General features: G+C 48.9%; 1 protein-coding gene and 2 pseudogenes across 1 annotated transcript in view; 1 reads left to right on the forward strand and 2 right to left on the reverse strand.

Moving 5' to 3' along the window:
* LOC115635418 overlaps positions 1–8370 on the reverse strand; it is a 63674-nt pseudogene extending 55304 nt beyond the window's left edge.
* LOC115635683 (zinc finger protein 239-like) overlaps positions 1–16444 on the reverse strand; it is an 811791-nt gene that overhangs the window by 474472 nt on the left and 320875 nt on the right. The gene's annotated exons all lie outside the window — the stretch shown is intronic.
* The window catches only part of LOC115635664, a 1110108-nt pseudogene that overhangs the window by 212150 nt on the left and 881514 nt on the right, over positions 1–16444 (forward strand).

Here is a 16444-nt window from a genome sequence, read left to right on the forward strand (position 1 = left end):
GCTTAAGGGAGTTGGGCACTCATATGCATTGACTTGACCCTGCAGGCCATGAACATGCAAGCCTAGGCACCTGAAATTCATTGATGTCAATGGGTGCTGGGTACCTAGAAGCTTTTGAAAATCCCATTAGGTGCCTAAATACCTTAAAAAATCTGGCGCTATGTGCTGAAGTTTCCTCCTCAGTCCAAGGGTTACATGCACCAGCCCAGCCTTGCTAAATAATGCTCAGCCCATAAGGGCATATCTGCACAATGCTGTAGGCGGTGAGAAGCCTCCAGCACAGAACAGCTAATGCCTAACCCCCACCATCCGGATGCAAGAGCAATGCAATGCCTTCTCCTAGATGCCACAGCCAAGCAATGATTGAGAGCTCAGCACAGACCAACACAGGTCTCAGAGGCACCATATGGATTGAGCTGCTGACACCCATGAGGATCTGAGAAGTGTCTCAGGGACTGTGTCAGCTGGCTGGGTGTGTGGCCCAGGGCTGTACATTGTTTTTGTCTTGCGGGATGGGGTGGAGTGACAGGGCCAAGGGGAACCCCTTTCTTAGTGCTGAAATCCAACACCCACAGGAGCTTACTGACCATGAAAGCTTCTGTTGCTCAAACCCTCTGGCATGCAGAGATGTGTGAAGGAAAAGGGCCTCAAATTCTACACATCAAAAGGGTTCAGGCGTCATGTGTCCCTTGTCCAAAGACTCACACACAAAACAGTATGTCACCGTCGAGCAAAACTGCCACTGTTCAGCACAATCTCTCTCCCCCCACAGGTCACAGTGACAAGGGCTCTTTGTTACTTTTCGAAAAACAACAAAACCCCACTAACTTATTATTGAAGGATTGTTGCTTCAGAAAACTAGCTTATGCAAAAGGCTGGGATGGAAAAATATTTACCAAAGTGATTCCTGAGTTGACTCCATTACCAATAACAACAACAAAAAAGTCAATAAGGAGGCATCAAAGGCAAATTCACTTGCACAAACTCTCAGAAGAAGGTGAGCGAAAGAACAGTGCCTCGGCAGACGACTCATGCACCATACGCCCTCTGTCCAAAAGGGCTCACACATACGGCTGTGAAAACAGAGCCCTGGCACATGCAGATGTCTCACCCACCATGTGCCCTCCATCTGGAGTGCTCATGCAGGCAGCTGTGTATGCTGGCCACAAGATCAGCTCTCCTTGCAGGGAGCCTCGTCCCCTCAGATACCCAGAGCTGCTCAGCTGGATCTAGGTAGGGCACTTATAGCGCTTCTCACCCGTATGGGTCCTGTGGTGTCGGATGAGGTCCGAGCTACGGTAGAAGCTCTTCCCACACTGGGCACAGGCGTAGGGGCGCTCACCAGTGTGGATGCGCTGGTGGGTGACGAGGTTGGAGCTCTGGCTGAAGCTCTTGCCACAGTCAGGACAGGTGTAGGGCCGCTCTCCCGTGTGCACGCGGTGGTGGGTGATGAGGGTGGAGCTCTCGGTGAAGCTCTTGCCACAGTCGGGGCAGGTGTAGGGGCGCTCGCCGGTGTGGGTGCGCTGGTGGCATATGAGGGTGGAGCTGTCCACGAAGCTCTTGCTACACTGGGGGCACTGGTAGGGGCGCTCCCCAGTGTGGACGCGCTGGTGCCGCATGAGGGAAGAACTGTCGTTGAAGCTCTTCCCGCACTGGGTGCACTTGTAGTGCTTCTCACCAGTGTGGATGCGTCGGTGCCGCAGCAGGGTGGAGTTCTCGCTGAAGCTCTTCCCGCAGTCGCCACAGATGTAGGGCTTCTCACCGGTGTGGATGCGCCGGTGCCGCAGCAGGGCTGAGCTCCAGATGAAGTTCTTCCCACAGTCCCGGCAGGCGTAGGGCATGTCACCCATATGGACCCGCTGGTGCTGCACAAAGTAGGAGCTGTCGCTGAAGCTCTTGCCGCACTCCCCACAGACGTAGGGCCGCTCGCCCGTGTGGGTCTTCTGGTGCCGCACGTGGGTCGATCGGATGCTGAAGCACTTCCCGCACTCCTCGCACTGGTAGGGCTTCTCGCCTGTGTGGGTGCGCTGGTGCTTGATGAGGGTGGAGCCATGGCTGAAGCGCTTCCTGCAGTCGGGGCACTCGTACGGCTTCTCGCCAGTGTGGATGCGCCGGTGTGCGATCAACGCCGAGTTCTGGTTGAAGCTGTTCCCGCACTCAGGGCACTTGTAGGGTCTCTCCCCAGTGTGAATCCGCCGGTGGATGATGAGGGCTGAGCTGCTGCTGAAGCTTTTCCCGCAGTCCTCACACCGGTAGGGCCGCTCCCCGACATCTCTGAGCTGACTGACACCTCTGCCCGGGTGGGATGATCTGATCTTCCCTGTCCCTTGAGGTTTTCCCTGCTCAGGACTCTGGGAAACGTCCCTTTCGGCTCTTCCCGATACCACACCATGTGGTTCCACTGGCTTGGGACCTTCCTGCTGAGGGGTCTCTTCCTCGCTCTCACTCCCCGTACCATCACCTGCTGGGACAGAGAGAGAATGCAGACAGGAGTCACTCCCTGTGCTGGGTGGAAAGGGAACCTCAGAGAGCAAGGGAGAACCCCAAATAACTACTGGAGAGAGAAAAATCAGGAGAGAGTTCCTTGGCCACAAACCATCCTTCCCGCTCCAATGGTTTCCTGGCTGATGTAACCAATTCCTCACCTGTGCAGACATCACTCAGAAGTTCCAGTTCCTCAGAGTGCTGCAGATCTGGGGTCCACAGCTCTTTCCTCCGCTCCATCCAGGAGATCACATCAGGCTTGGTGATGGGAAATCCTGCTTGGGGGAAAGAGAACAAGCAAGATCAGGGCTTGCAACACAGCCAGAGAATATTTATTATAGAGAGACGTGATTTAAACCCCAACTCTGTGCTGGAAATTGGGAGAAAAGGTCCATGGACATGCTCTGGGAGAGTCAGATGTCTGCTGGCGGATGTGTTGTGTCACTATCGCAGATTCAGAGATTCCAAAGCCAAAAGGGACCATTGTGTTCATCTAGTCTGACCGCCTGTATAACACAGGCCAGAGAACTGTCCCCAAATAATTCCTATAGCAGAGCTGGTAGAAAAGCACTCAATCCTGATTTTAAAATTCTCAGGGATGGAGAATGCATGATGAACCTTGGTAAATTGTTTCAGTGCTTAATTACTCTCACTGTTAAAATGTAAACCTTATATCTAGTCTGAATTTGTCTAGCTTCAGCTTCCAGCCAATGGATTATGTTAGACTCTGCTCTGCTAGAATGAAGAGCATATTGTTAAACATTTGTTCCCCATCTAGGTACTTATAGATTGTGATCAAGTCACCCCTTCACCTTCTCTTCTGTCTGAGCTCCTTGAGTCTATCACAATAAGGCAGGCTTTTTAATATTTTAGTCATTCTTGTGGCTCTTCTCTGAACCCTCTCCAATTTATCAATATTCTTCTTGAATTGTGGGCACCAGAACAGGACACATACATAATATTCTCTAATATAATACAATATTAAAACATATGCCTATAAAAGTGCAAACAAGATGAGTCAAAATGAGACACTGACATTGTCAAAATGAAACAGCTTGGCTTTCTCTCATTGAAAATTTAATTGAAATGGACACGTTCTGGTGAGACATTTTGATTAAATGGCATTTTTTGACAGAAAACTGTTCAGTTGCAAATATTTTAACCAGCCCTAACCACGGGTGTGTCCTTGAATCTCCTCTCCCAGGGGAACCGGAATGAAAGGGACTGTCACTCTTTGTAACACATGCACACACACTGTGGGGCTGATCCCCATGAAACCTAAGGGAGTGGAAAAGGACCCTGAGTAGAACCCAAGCCAGCTGCTTCAGGGACCCCACAGATTCTAACACCTGAGAGGACAGGAACCCTTCCTCGTGACATCCCTGTAGAGGGCTCTCTGACCTGGGTCCATCAGAGCACACTGCTGCTCACTGAAATACACACACACCTCCTCGAAAAGCAGCAAAAAATCCTGTGGCACCTTATAGACTAACAGACGTATTGGAGCATGAGCTTTCGTGGGTGAATGCCCACTTCGTCGGATGCATCTGATGCATACCTCCTCGAAGGTCACTGGCTCCTGGAATAGCAAGAATCTCCCACTCAGTGAGCAATAGTCCCACCCGCTCAGTTACTGGCATCTTGAGTGCCCCTTATTAAATACATCTCAGCAGCTCATTCCCTTCTCAGCACCTTCTGTTCTTTCAGATTCATCGTTCCCCCCTCCCACCAGCAGCCCCTGACCATCCCCTACCTGTCCCTGACTCCTGGAGTATGGTTTGATCTGGAGTGAAACCTGGACATTATCCTGCAGCCTGTCAGGGTGAGAAGGATGAGTGGGGAGGTTTCAGAAGTGGCTTTCATCCATTTCTCACCATGATTCCTCACAGGGTCTTTCTGTGGACAGAGGAATGAAGTTCACAGAGCGTTCAGCCTCCAGCCACCTGAACACACCTATACAGGGGAGCAGCAGACTACCATAAGCTGGGCTGACAGCACCACCTATTATTAAGATTGCTCAGTGCACCCTGTTTTAAGGAACTATTTTCAGTGGCTTATAACTTTGCCAAACATAAATTGTTTGGCCTGATGTTTTCAATGCGAGATCTCTGCCTGAGGATGAAATAGTTGGGAAAATTTCAGCCAAAACAGTCCAGCCATTTCTGAGACTGAGGCTAGGAAAAAAATGTGTGGTTTTGCCCATGCTAAAAAATTTAGACACTCTTTTCTTTGAAAAGCTTGAGTGCTCCCCATGCTTCGGAGCAGGGTGTTGTAATGCAGCTTGTGTGTCCGGGGAAGGTGGTTGGGGAGGGTGCCTTTTGCCATGCTTGGGAAAATGCACCCGCAATTGGCTAATGTATATGCCTTTGAAAAATGCTGTTTGCACATGCTCAGCAGAGACTTATAGACTTTAGGGTCAGAAGGGACCAATATGATCATCTAGTCCGACCCCCTGCACAAAGCAGGCCACAGAACCCTACCCGTCCACTTCTTCGGTTTTAGCTAAAATTGTTGAAGATTTCGTCCTCACTGAGCATGTTCAAGCATCTCCCCACTCTTAATGCTGGCCAGACTGTGCACGCACTATCCTCAGAGAGCAACCGAACAAGCCCCGTTCCCTCCCAGCTCCCATATGCTCACTAATCCCTGGAGCCCACTGCTGTGTATGCCAGCAGCCTGCTGACCGTCCCCATGGCAAGAAGAAACCCTTGTGCACTGCCTCTAACCCAACCTACAGCACTCAGCGCTGACATGAGGCATAACTGATTCCTCTGGGTACACGTCGTGCACTCCTCCTCCTATCACAGTGACAGCTCCGCCAGCCTGCTCCAGTTAACCCCTCCACCAGTCAGTGCAGCTGCAGCTAACACAGTAAATTCAGGTGGGGTGTATGCTGGACTACAAATCTGTGGAATAAAACCCAATGTCTCTCGGTCCCCTTCACATCTCCTTTGTATGGAAGCACTGTTATTGAACCCACTCCAGTGCGTAGGGCCAGCTTTGGGGGCCAGAGATATGGCATATGTAATCCAAAACCGCCATTGCAAGCACACAGGACCAGGGAAAGGTGAGGACTAACAAAACTGAGACAGGGAGACCCCTATACACCAGAATTTGCTACCATTGGCCCCAGGGGATGGAGGTAGAAAATTCTAACAGGGTAGCACAGAATGATACACCTGTTGTGTCAGATATTAATACCAGCAGCAAACTGGGACAGGCAGAAGTTTGTGACACTCTACCTGACTCTCCCTGCAACTGCTGCTCCAGAACATGGTGGGGCTGGGCACCAGAACCGAGAGCAGGGAGCCTGTCTTCCCTACACTCTCAGTGACCCCCTTCAGGCACCCACGCAACACCATGGAGGAAGCTGTATGATTAGAACACAGTTGGAGCCAAGGCAGACCAGTCAGGGTGGGAGTGGGGAAGGAGCAGATTGGCACAAGGACTGGGTCTGGATGTGGAGGGAAGGAAGCTGGGACTGGCTGGGCAAGAAGACTGGGAGCCATGGGGGAGACTTGGAACCAATTAGGGAAATGGGGGGATTGGGAGCCAGCTCACTGAGGTCAGGAGAGGAGTTGGGGGAGACTGACATGGGCTGAACAGTCTCCCTAGGTTCTTCACCCAGGCTCTGTCTAATTCTTGCCACTTCTTTCTGCATAGCAGCTGTAAGACAGTACCTTGCCTATCCTCAAACACCCCACCAGGCTCTCCATTACCGCAGCATCCTTTGCACACTGAGCAGGGGGACTGGAACCTGGGTTTCCCCCATGAGCACACTAACCACTGGGCAGCAGAGACTGTTTCACCCTCTCACTGGCCCAATGAATATTTAAATAGTGATGTATGGTGGAGCAGCCGCAACAGGCGAGACGGAGAGCCCACTGGCCAGAATACCCCATGGCCAGGGCACTTCCCTGAGAGGCAGGAAACCCTAATCAAAGTCTATGCTTCCCCATCAGGCTGAGACAGGTGACCCAGGCTCAGTTCTCTCACCTTGGCTGAGTGCTCTTACCCTGCAGCCAAGGGGTTGGAAGAGGCACCATTCCTCAATATTTTGAAAAACAGGTGAGGGCTCACAGCTGTGAATCCTGAGCAGAGGGAGGGGGAGGATTTAGGCACCGAGGTGTCCCCTACAGAGAGAGGGCTAAAGACTTACCCCTCTTCTCAGCATTTCCTACTGGATAGCTCAGGCCGGTTTCCCTGCTAGCAGAGCCTGTTCCTAGTTGCCTTATTCTCCCCATTCATTGTACAGGTGCCTAACTCAGGCCTGTGCTTTCCTTAAGGCAGCAGGGCACCTGTACGTCAGGCATTGCAACCCAGGTGGAAAGTGGTCTAAGAAAAGTGGGAGGCCTGTCGTAACCTGGGAACAGGAGCTTTGGTAAGACAGCACTCAAAGTGTGTCCCTCAGAGACCCAGCTTCATTAAGCTGCTGGAATCCTGTGTCCAGTTTGGGGGTCCACAATTCAATATGGATGTTGATAAATTAGAGGAGGTTCAGAGCAGAGCCACGACAATGATTAAAGGATTAGAAAACCTGCCTTACAGTTCTGGCAAACTACCACCTGGCAATTTCCTGGTCCCAACTCCTCTGTTATCACAGGCATTGGAGCTGCATCTTGATTTAGAATCATAGAAGATTAGGAGGTCATCTAGTCCAACCCCCTGCTCAAAGCAGGATCAACACCAACTAAATCATCCCAGCCAGGGCTTAGCGAGGCCTTAAAAACCTCTAAGGATGGAGATTCCACCACCTCCCTAGGTAACCCATTCCAGTGCTTCACCACCCTCCTAGTAAAATAGTGTTCCAACCTAGACCTCCTCCACTCCAACTTGAGACCATTGCTCCTTGTTCTGTCATCTGCCACCACTGCAAACAACCGAGCTGCACCCTCTTTGGAAACCCCCTTCAGGTAGTTGAAGGCTGCTATCAAATCCCCCTTCACTATTCTCTTCTGCGGACCAAATAAGCCCAGCTCCCTCAGCCTCTCCTCATGAGTCAAGTGCCTCAGCCTCCTAATCATGCCCTCTGTTGGACTCTCTCCAATTTGTCCACATCCTTTCTGTAGTGGGGGACCCAAAACTGTACACAATACTTCAGATGTGGCCTCACCAGTGCCATAGAAGGGAATAATCACTTCCCTCGATCTGATGGCAATGCTCTTACTAATGTAGTCCAATATTCTGTTAGCCTTCTTGGCAACAAGGGCACACTGTTGACTCATATCCAGCTTCTCATCCACTGTAATCCCCAGGTCCTTTTCTGCAGAACTGCCACTTAGCCAGACAGTCCCCAGCCTGTAGCAGTGCAACTGATTCTGCCGTCCTAAGTGCAGGACTCTGCACTTGTCCTTGCTGAACCTCGTCAGATTTCTTTGCCCCGATCCTCCAGTTTGTCTGGATCCTCTCTCTCCCCAGCTTAGTGTCATCCACAAACTTGCTGAGGGTGCAATCCATCCCATCATACAGATCATTAATGAAGATGTTAACAAAACTGGCCCCAGTACCGACCCCTGGGGCACTCCGCTTGATACTGGCTGCCAACTAGACACCGAGCCATTGATCATTATCCATTGAGCCTGACAAGCTAGCCAGCTTTCTATCTACCTTACAGTCCATTCATCCAATTCATACTCCTTTAACTTACTGGCAAGAATACTGTGAGATATCGCATCAAAAGCTTTGCTAAAGTCAAGGTATATCACAAATATTTAATAATGGGCTCTCCAATCTAGCAGAGAAAAGTCTAACATGAACCAACGGCTGGAAGTTGAAACTAGAGACTCACAGACTGGAAATTTCTAACAGTGAGTGTAATTAACCACTGGAACAACTTACCAAGAATTGTGGTGTATTCTTCATCCCTGATCATTTTAAAATCAAGACTGGGTATTTTTCTAAAATATCTGCTCTAGGAATTAGTTGGGGGCAGTTCTCTAGCCTGTGCTGTGCAGGAGGTAGGACAATGGTCCTTTCTGACCTGAAAATGTATGAAAAAAAAATATTTTGCCAAGTCTGCAGCCCCTTGAGATGCTTCACTCCCCCGGCACGCACACACACTTTAAGCACTGGTTCCAATGTGAGGTCTAGTCCCTTTGTTACTTTAGCCCTTGGAGACTCCAAGCAATGGAGAATCTGTTCCCTAGGTAATTGGTTCCCACAGATAATTACACTGACAGTTAAAAACTCTGCTCCTTGAAACAGGGGGATCGAAGACGGTATCTATGCAGGGAGAAGCCTTCTGAGACTACAAGGCTCTCCAGTCGAGCAGATAAAGACAAAACAAGATCCAGTGGCTGGAGTTGGGGTAAGTTCAAACAGGAAATGAGACCAGTGTGATCACAGTGAGGCATTGGAACAGAATACCAGCTGGCCGGGATGGATATAGAAATCACTGGGTGAGAAGCTCTGGTCTGGGTGATGCAGGAGGACAGGACAGATGATCACAATGGTCCCTTCTGGCCTTAAAATTAGTGATAAATATTTACTGTAACTACACTGAACCACCACAAACTGGATCACAGGTTAGAAAACACAAGTTCTTCCAAGTGAGAGCTGGGATCGATCCTTCTGTATCATGTTTTCAACTCTGGTGATACTGTATTACTGTGAGTCTCACAATATTTAGAGTTCATCATACAGCCCCAGTTCCTGGAGTCTTGTGCTCACCTGTGAATCTCTGCTAGCTTGCTTTCTTGTTAGTTTCCAGCCCTTGTGGTTGGAGAGAAAACTGGACCCTTTAAAGGCTTGAAAAGCAAAAGATAAATCAAAAAATCCAATGTGTTAGTTTTTTTTTTAAAACATGATTTTAAAATCCATCTTGTTGGACTGTGGCACATGACTTTTTAGCATTTGGGGTCAGCAATTTTTTATATTTTATAGCATTAACGTTCTAGGCATAGAGTATGTACAAAACCCAGTCATCCTGCCAATATATTTCTAGAGGCTGAGCTGGCAAAGTAGACTGCTCAGAGCTTTGCCATTCCTGACTAATACAACCATTTCAAACAAACAGTCATGCCAGGCCATGATGTTACTCCCTGGGGCTAAGTCAAACCTTGCTCCATCTGCAATCTGCTTCCTTCAGGGCCTCTTTCACTAAAGCCCAACAACAAAGAACACTTCTCAGACAAAGGCTCTCATCCCAGTGCAGGCACAGTGCACAGAGATCCAAGTGCAATATCCCACAGAGCTCACTGCCGAGCGGTCACTTTGTTCTGCACCGACCCAGCCCACCCCATCCGGCCTAAACCCACCCACCGACATTTTAACCCCCCTCCGCAGTAACAGTCTTTGAACCAAGAGCGAGAAAAGAGCAGAATCCAAGGAGCCGCTTTGGGGGATCCCTCTGACACTGTTCCCAGGGCAGCACATTCCCCCAGCAGCGCGGGGACCAGGCAGAGGCAGGAACTGGCTTTTCCTCTCCTCGCTCCTCACCTTGTCCCAGGAAAGTCAATCTGCCCCGGGGTGCTGCAGGGAATGGGAGCCGGGAACCTCCCTCCCCATTGATTGCTCCTGCTGCCCCTGCCAGTCTCTCCCCCTGTCCCCCTCCCCTCGGGCTGGGAGACTCGGTCCCTGGCCCGGCCTAGAGCGTTCGCTGTCCCGGAGCTGGCTCGGCTCCTGCAGGCGCTCAGGGGAGCAGAGCTGGGGGGCGGCTGGGAAGAGCAGCAGTTCTGGGACTCGCAGACAGGAGGGGACGCCTATTTAAGGTGACTAGATAGCAAGTGTAAAAATTGAGACTTGGGGGTGGGGGGCGACAGTGGATATAGCTGCCCGTATAAGACAAGACCCCTAATATCTTGGGACAGGCCAGATAATATTAGGACGTCTAGTCACCCTATGCCAACCTCCAGCCCTTTCACCCAGGTCTCTCCCCTCACCTGGAGTCTGCGGCTCAGGAGCTGGTGTCTGCAGAGCCTGGGGCTTGTTCCAGCCCCCGGAGAAAGTCCCCCCGGCTGGGCACAGAGGGGCGCTAGGGAAGGGCTCTCCCCGCACACACCCCGCTGGGGAGCAGTAGCTCAGTCTGGCTTTTGGACACTACAGATGAAACAGCAGCTGTGACCCAGGAAGCTCAACCCCGGATCTGCTCAGCAAAGCGGTTGCAGTAATCAGCATCTTCCCTTCCTTGCAATGGCCAGAGCCCTCTGGTGGCCAACAGCTCAAGAGCCCTAGGCACAGACGGGCTGCATAGCAGGAATCCGGCCAGAGATCTGCCTGCGCCTGAGCAGTTACAAATCAATTTTGGAAATTGGGAGGGAAACAAAAAAAAAAAAAAGGGATTTTTTAATTTTCTTTCTGGGTTGTGAAGTCTTCCATCCATAGTGTGACTGAAGATGGTTGTGTACCATGTTCAAAATATGAGCTTTCTAAAAAGGATTTCTGTAACCCACTATATATATATATATATATATATATATATATATATATATATATATATATATATATATATATATATATATATATATATATATATATATATATTTTAAAATTCCACCCCGTGACAAAGACAACCAAGTTTTAGGCTTGACTTCCCATCCTGCATTACCTTAAGCATGTGAATAAGTGAGTGCATGTGATTTGCAGATGATACAAAACTACTCAAAATAGTTAAATCCCAGTCAGACTGACAGTTGAGAGTGGATCTCACAAACCTGGTTGACTAGGCAGATGCAGGGCCGGCGCTTGCATTTAGGCAGCTTAGGCAATCGCCTAGGGTGCCAGCATTATTAGGGGGTGGCATTTTGCCAGAGGGGGTGGCAGGCAGCTCCGGTGGAGCTGCTGCAGTGGTGCCTGTGGAGGGTCCGCTGGTCCGCGGCTCTGGTGGAGCTGCCGCAGTCGTGCCTGTGGATGGTTGACTGCTCGCGCAGCTGCAGTGGACCTCCCGCAGGCACGACTGCGGCAGCTCCACTGGAGCTGCGGGAGCAGCCGATAGTCTGCAGGCAGGACTGTGGAGCCAGGGGACCAGCGTGCGAAATGGCCCTGCGCCTAGGGCGCTCATACCCCTAGTGCCGGTCCTGGGCAGATGGCAGATGAAATTCAGTGCTGATCAATGCAAAGTAATGCACATTGGAAAACATAATCCCAACTATACATATAAAATGATGGGGTCTAAATTAGCTGTTTCCACTCAAGAAAGAGATCTTAGAGTCATTGTGGATAGTTCTCAGAAAACATACACTCAGTGTGCAGTGGCAGTCAAAAAAGTGAACACAATGTTGAGAATCATTAAGATAGGGATAGATAATAAGGCAGAAAATGTCATATTGCCTCTATATAAATCATGGTATACATCTTGAATAGTGTGTGTAGATGTGGTCACCCCATCTACCTATCTATCTATCTGTCTGTCTATCTGTCTGTCTGTCTGTCTGTCTATCTATCTATCTATCTATCTATCTAGGAATTGGAAAAGGTTCAGAAAAGGGCAACAAAAGTGATTATGGAGAGATTACTATGACTGGGATTTTTCAGCTTCGAAAAAAGACGACTATGGGGGATATGATAGAGGTCTATAAAATCATGACTGATGTGGAGAAAGTAAATAAGGAAGTGTTATTTACTCCTTCTCACAGCACAAGAACTAGAGATCAACAAATGAAATTATAGGCAGTAGGTTTAAAAAACAAAAGGAAGTATTTCTTCACACAATGCAAGTCAACCTGTGGAACTCCTTGCCAGAGGATGTTGTAAAGGCCAAGACACAAAAAAATAACTAGATAAATTCATGGAAGATAGGCCCATCAATGGCTGGTAGCTAGGTTGGGCAGGGATGGTGTCCCTAGCCTCTGTTTGCCAGAAGCTGGGAATGGGCAAAAGGGGATGGATCACTTGATGATTACTTGTTCTGTTCATTTCCTCTGAAGCATCTGGCATTGGCCACTGTCAGAAGACAGGATACCGAGTAGGATGGACCATTGGTCTGCCCAGTGTGATGGACTGTGCATACCCTGAACTTAGGGTGACCAGGTGTCCTGATATTATAGGGACTGTCATGATTTTTGGATCTTTTTCTTATATAGGCTCCTATTACCCTCCACCCCCTGTCCCGATTGTTCACATTTGCTGTCTGGTCACCCTACCCGCACTAGGTGAGAAACAGTTAACCCCACACTGTGGGTGGAGGAAGTTCCGCCCCTCAGACTGTGGTGGGCAGGTTCCAACTGCTGTTTCAATATAAAAGGGAGCAGACTAGTCCAGTCTAGGTTGAATGCTGAGGAGGAAGGCTGCTTGGTAGAGGCTCCAGCCCAGGAGCCGGTACAGCCCTTGCCTGTGGGAGTTGGAGAGTCCAAGAACTAGACTACAGACCCGTTGTCAATGGCTGACAATCTGGAATCAAAGTCCCAGGAAGTTATCTTTGCTGAGGGCCTGGAGACCCCAATTTCATATGGACCATGACTTCAGGAAGCAGGGTAGGAAGTGGTCCAGGGAGGGAGAGACAGTTGTAACCTCCTGCAAAGCAGCGTCTGCCTGTTGCAATATTATCACTCCTAACTGGTTGGCTAACGCATTTGCTACTAGCAGGGCCCTGGGCCAGGAGCTGGTGGACCAGGGAGGGCTCAGGTCCTCCCTTCACAATTGTAACCGCCCCTGGGTTGTGGTCCCTGGCCACTAGACCATACAGCCCTGCACTCCAGGACCACTATATTGACTCTGGCTGCTAGACCATGCTGCCCTGCACTCAAGGGCCGCTATATATACTCCGGCTGCTAGGCCATACCTCTTTGCACTTGAGGGCTGCTATATTGACTTTGGACACTATCTCGAGGGCTGCCATATTGACTCTGCAGCACTATCTCGAGTCCGAGGACATTCTGGTAGACTGTAACTGGGGTGCTATCACACCCACGATCCACACCAAAGAGGGATGGGGTGTTCATGGACCACCACACTAGTATGGGCATTCTTTTTTTCTTGTCTTTGCTTTTATGTCTTGAGTGTGGCCTGTGGAAAGCACCATGACTGCTCACCATGCATGTAGGAATCCCTGGGAGGGGATCTGGCCTGTTATACAGGAGGTCAGCCTGGATGATTGGCGGTCCCTTCTGGCCTTGGAATCTATGATAACCGCTGTAATTACATGTTAAAAAACAGAAGCTTTCCCGAGCTGATAGCTGGGAATGATCTTTCTGCATCATGTTATCAACTGTTGTGATTTTGTTGTGTCTCACAATATGTAGAATTTATCTTGCAGCCCCAGCTCCTGAAGTCATGTCCAGCACATGCTGATGTGTTTGCTGGACCAGAGTCTTACATAATGATGACTATGATATATTTATATTGCTGGTAGGGCTGTCGATTAATTGCAGTTAACTCAAGCGATTAACTCAAAACAAATTAACCCGATTAAAAAAATGAATCATGATTAGTCAGTTTTAATTGCACCATTAAACAATAATAGAACGTGCCAGATATGCTAAAACATTCATATGCCCCTTCATTCTTCAGCCACCATATCAGAGGAGATGCTTCCATGCTGATACTTGTTAAAAAAATAATGCATTAATTAAATTTGTGACTGAACTCCTTGGGGGAGAATTGTACATCTGCTCTGTGGTTTTACCTGTGTTCTGCCATATAGAAAGTGTTATGGCAGTCTCAGATGATGACCCAGCACATGTTGTTCATTTTCAGAACACTTTCACAGCAGATTTGACAAAATGCAAAGAAGATACCAATGTGAGATTTCAATGATAGCTACAGCACTCAACCTAAGGTTTAAGAATCTGAAGTGCCTTCCAAAATCTGAGAGGGATGAGGTGTGGAGCACGCTTTCAGAAGTCTAAGAGCAACACTCTGAGCAGCAACTACAGAATCCAAACCACCAAAAAAGAAAATCAACCATCTGCTGGTGGCATCTGACTCAGATGATGAAAATGAACATGTGTCAGTCCGCAATGCTTTGAATAGTTATAGAGCAGAACCCATCATCAGTATGGAAACGTTCTCTGGAACAGTGGTTGAAGCATGAAATACTATTTCTTTATCTTTTTACAGTACAAATATTTGTTATAAATAATATAAAAGGAGCACTGTATACTTTGTATTGTGTTGTAACTGAAATCAGTATTTGAAGATGTAAAAAACACCCCAAAATATTTAAATAAATGGTATTCTGTTGTATAACAGTGCGATTAAAACTGATTAATCATGATTATTTTTTTAATCTCACAATTAAATGCAATTCTTTAAGTGTTTGACAGCCTTAATTGCTGCAGTACCTAGAAACCAGGGCCTCATGGTTCCATGGACTATACCGGGGTCGGCAACCTTTGAGAAGTGGTGTGCCAAGTCTTCATTAATTTAAGGTCTTATGTGCCAGCAATACATTTTACATTTACAGGGGTCGGCGGACGGAACCCCAGACCAGCAGTGCGGGTGGCAGATGGAACTCCAGACTGGCAGTGAGCTAAGCCGCTCAGCCCCTTGCCGGTCTGGGGTTCCGTCTGCCAGCTCTTTCCAGCCAGGGTCCCGGCTGCAGGCCTCACTCAGCCCGTTGCCAACCTGGGGTTCCGTTCATCCAGGCAGGCAGTGGGCTGAGCAGGCCGGCAGCTGAGACCCTGGCTGGCAGCAGAGTGCTACTAAAAATCAGCTCGCGTACCACCTTTGGCACTTGTGCCACAGGTTGTCGACCCCTGGACTATACAAACACACTTGGGCCTACACCTAAAACTTAGGTGAACCTAGCTACATTGCTCAGACTCCTGAAAAATGTCACATCCTGTGTGATGTAGTTAGGATGACCTACCCCCAACTGTAGAGGCAGCTTGTCTGATGGAAGAGTTCATCCATCGACCTAGCTACAGTCACTCAAGGGGATGGATTAACTATAGTGACAGAAAAACCCTTCTGCTGCTGCAGCACGGTGTAATCAAAGTTAAAACAAACGGATCATTGCAGGATTGTGGCCCTTTCAGAGCAGCAAATGAGAAAAGGGGGATTTTGATCTTTTTAAAAAAAAATTACTTTCCCTTTACACCCTCCCCCAGTCCACTGCCTATTTTTGTTTTCAGCACACTACAGCTAATCCAGTCACCCGCCAAAGGTTAATGGGGGCCCCTACATGTGAGCTGATTTGCAGCTGTCACAGCTGATTATTCCAGTGGGTGCTGAGCACCCACTATTTTTTTTTCTATGGAGCACCCATGGAGTCGGCGCCTATGGCAAGCAGGGACTTTCTTTCCCAACTGGCAGATTATCACTGGTAGTGTTGAAATGCCAGTAGTGATCCTGGGTCCCAGCCTATCCCTTGCTCCCCTGGCTCATGAAGTCATACATCGGGCACCTCAGCAACACCAAGGAGAGATTCAACCACTGTCTTTTTTGAGATGGGATGACCACATCTGCACGCAATATTCCAGATTTATATACCATGGATTTATATAGAGGCAATATGAAATTTACTGTCTTGTCTATTTTAGTGATTCCCAACATTCTGTTCACTTTTTTGACTGTCACTGCACATGGAGTGGATATTATCAGAGAACTATCCACAATGACTCCAAGATCTCTTTGAGAGATAACAGCTAATTAGGCCCATCGTTTTATATGTATAACTGGGATTATGTTTTCCAATGTGCATTACTTTGCATTATTAACACTGAAGTTCATCTCCCATTTGTGGCCCTGGTCTTGAGAGATGCCCAAGCTCTGCGGACTCCAGTGACGGCTTCTGAGTCCTGCTGGGACCAGAAGCCAGCCAGCAGTGGCTGGAGTCAGCTGCACCCAGCCTATTATAGAATCATAGAAGATTAGGGTTGGAAGAGACCTCAGGAGGTCATCTATTCTTCCTCTGCAGAGTGGGGACAACTGTGTCCTGGACTACCCTGGTCTGGGATGCTGGCCCCAAGGGGGCATCACAGGCACCACAGTTACTTCAGTAAACGGACTCCTTGCTGCACTGCCCGCTGGTCCCTGTCATGCTCTTCTCCTTCCCCTCTGAGCGGAGCAGGAACACAGCCTG

The sequence above is a fragment of the Gopherus evgoodei genome, chromosome 15, assembly GCF_007399415.2.
Source record: "Gopherus evgoodei ecotype Sinaloan lineage chromosome 15, rGopEvg1_v1.p, whole genome shotgun sequence".
NCBI classification, from domain to species: Eukaryota; Metazoa; Chordata; order Testudines; family Testudinidae; genus Gopherus; species Gopherus evgoodei.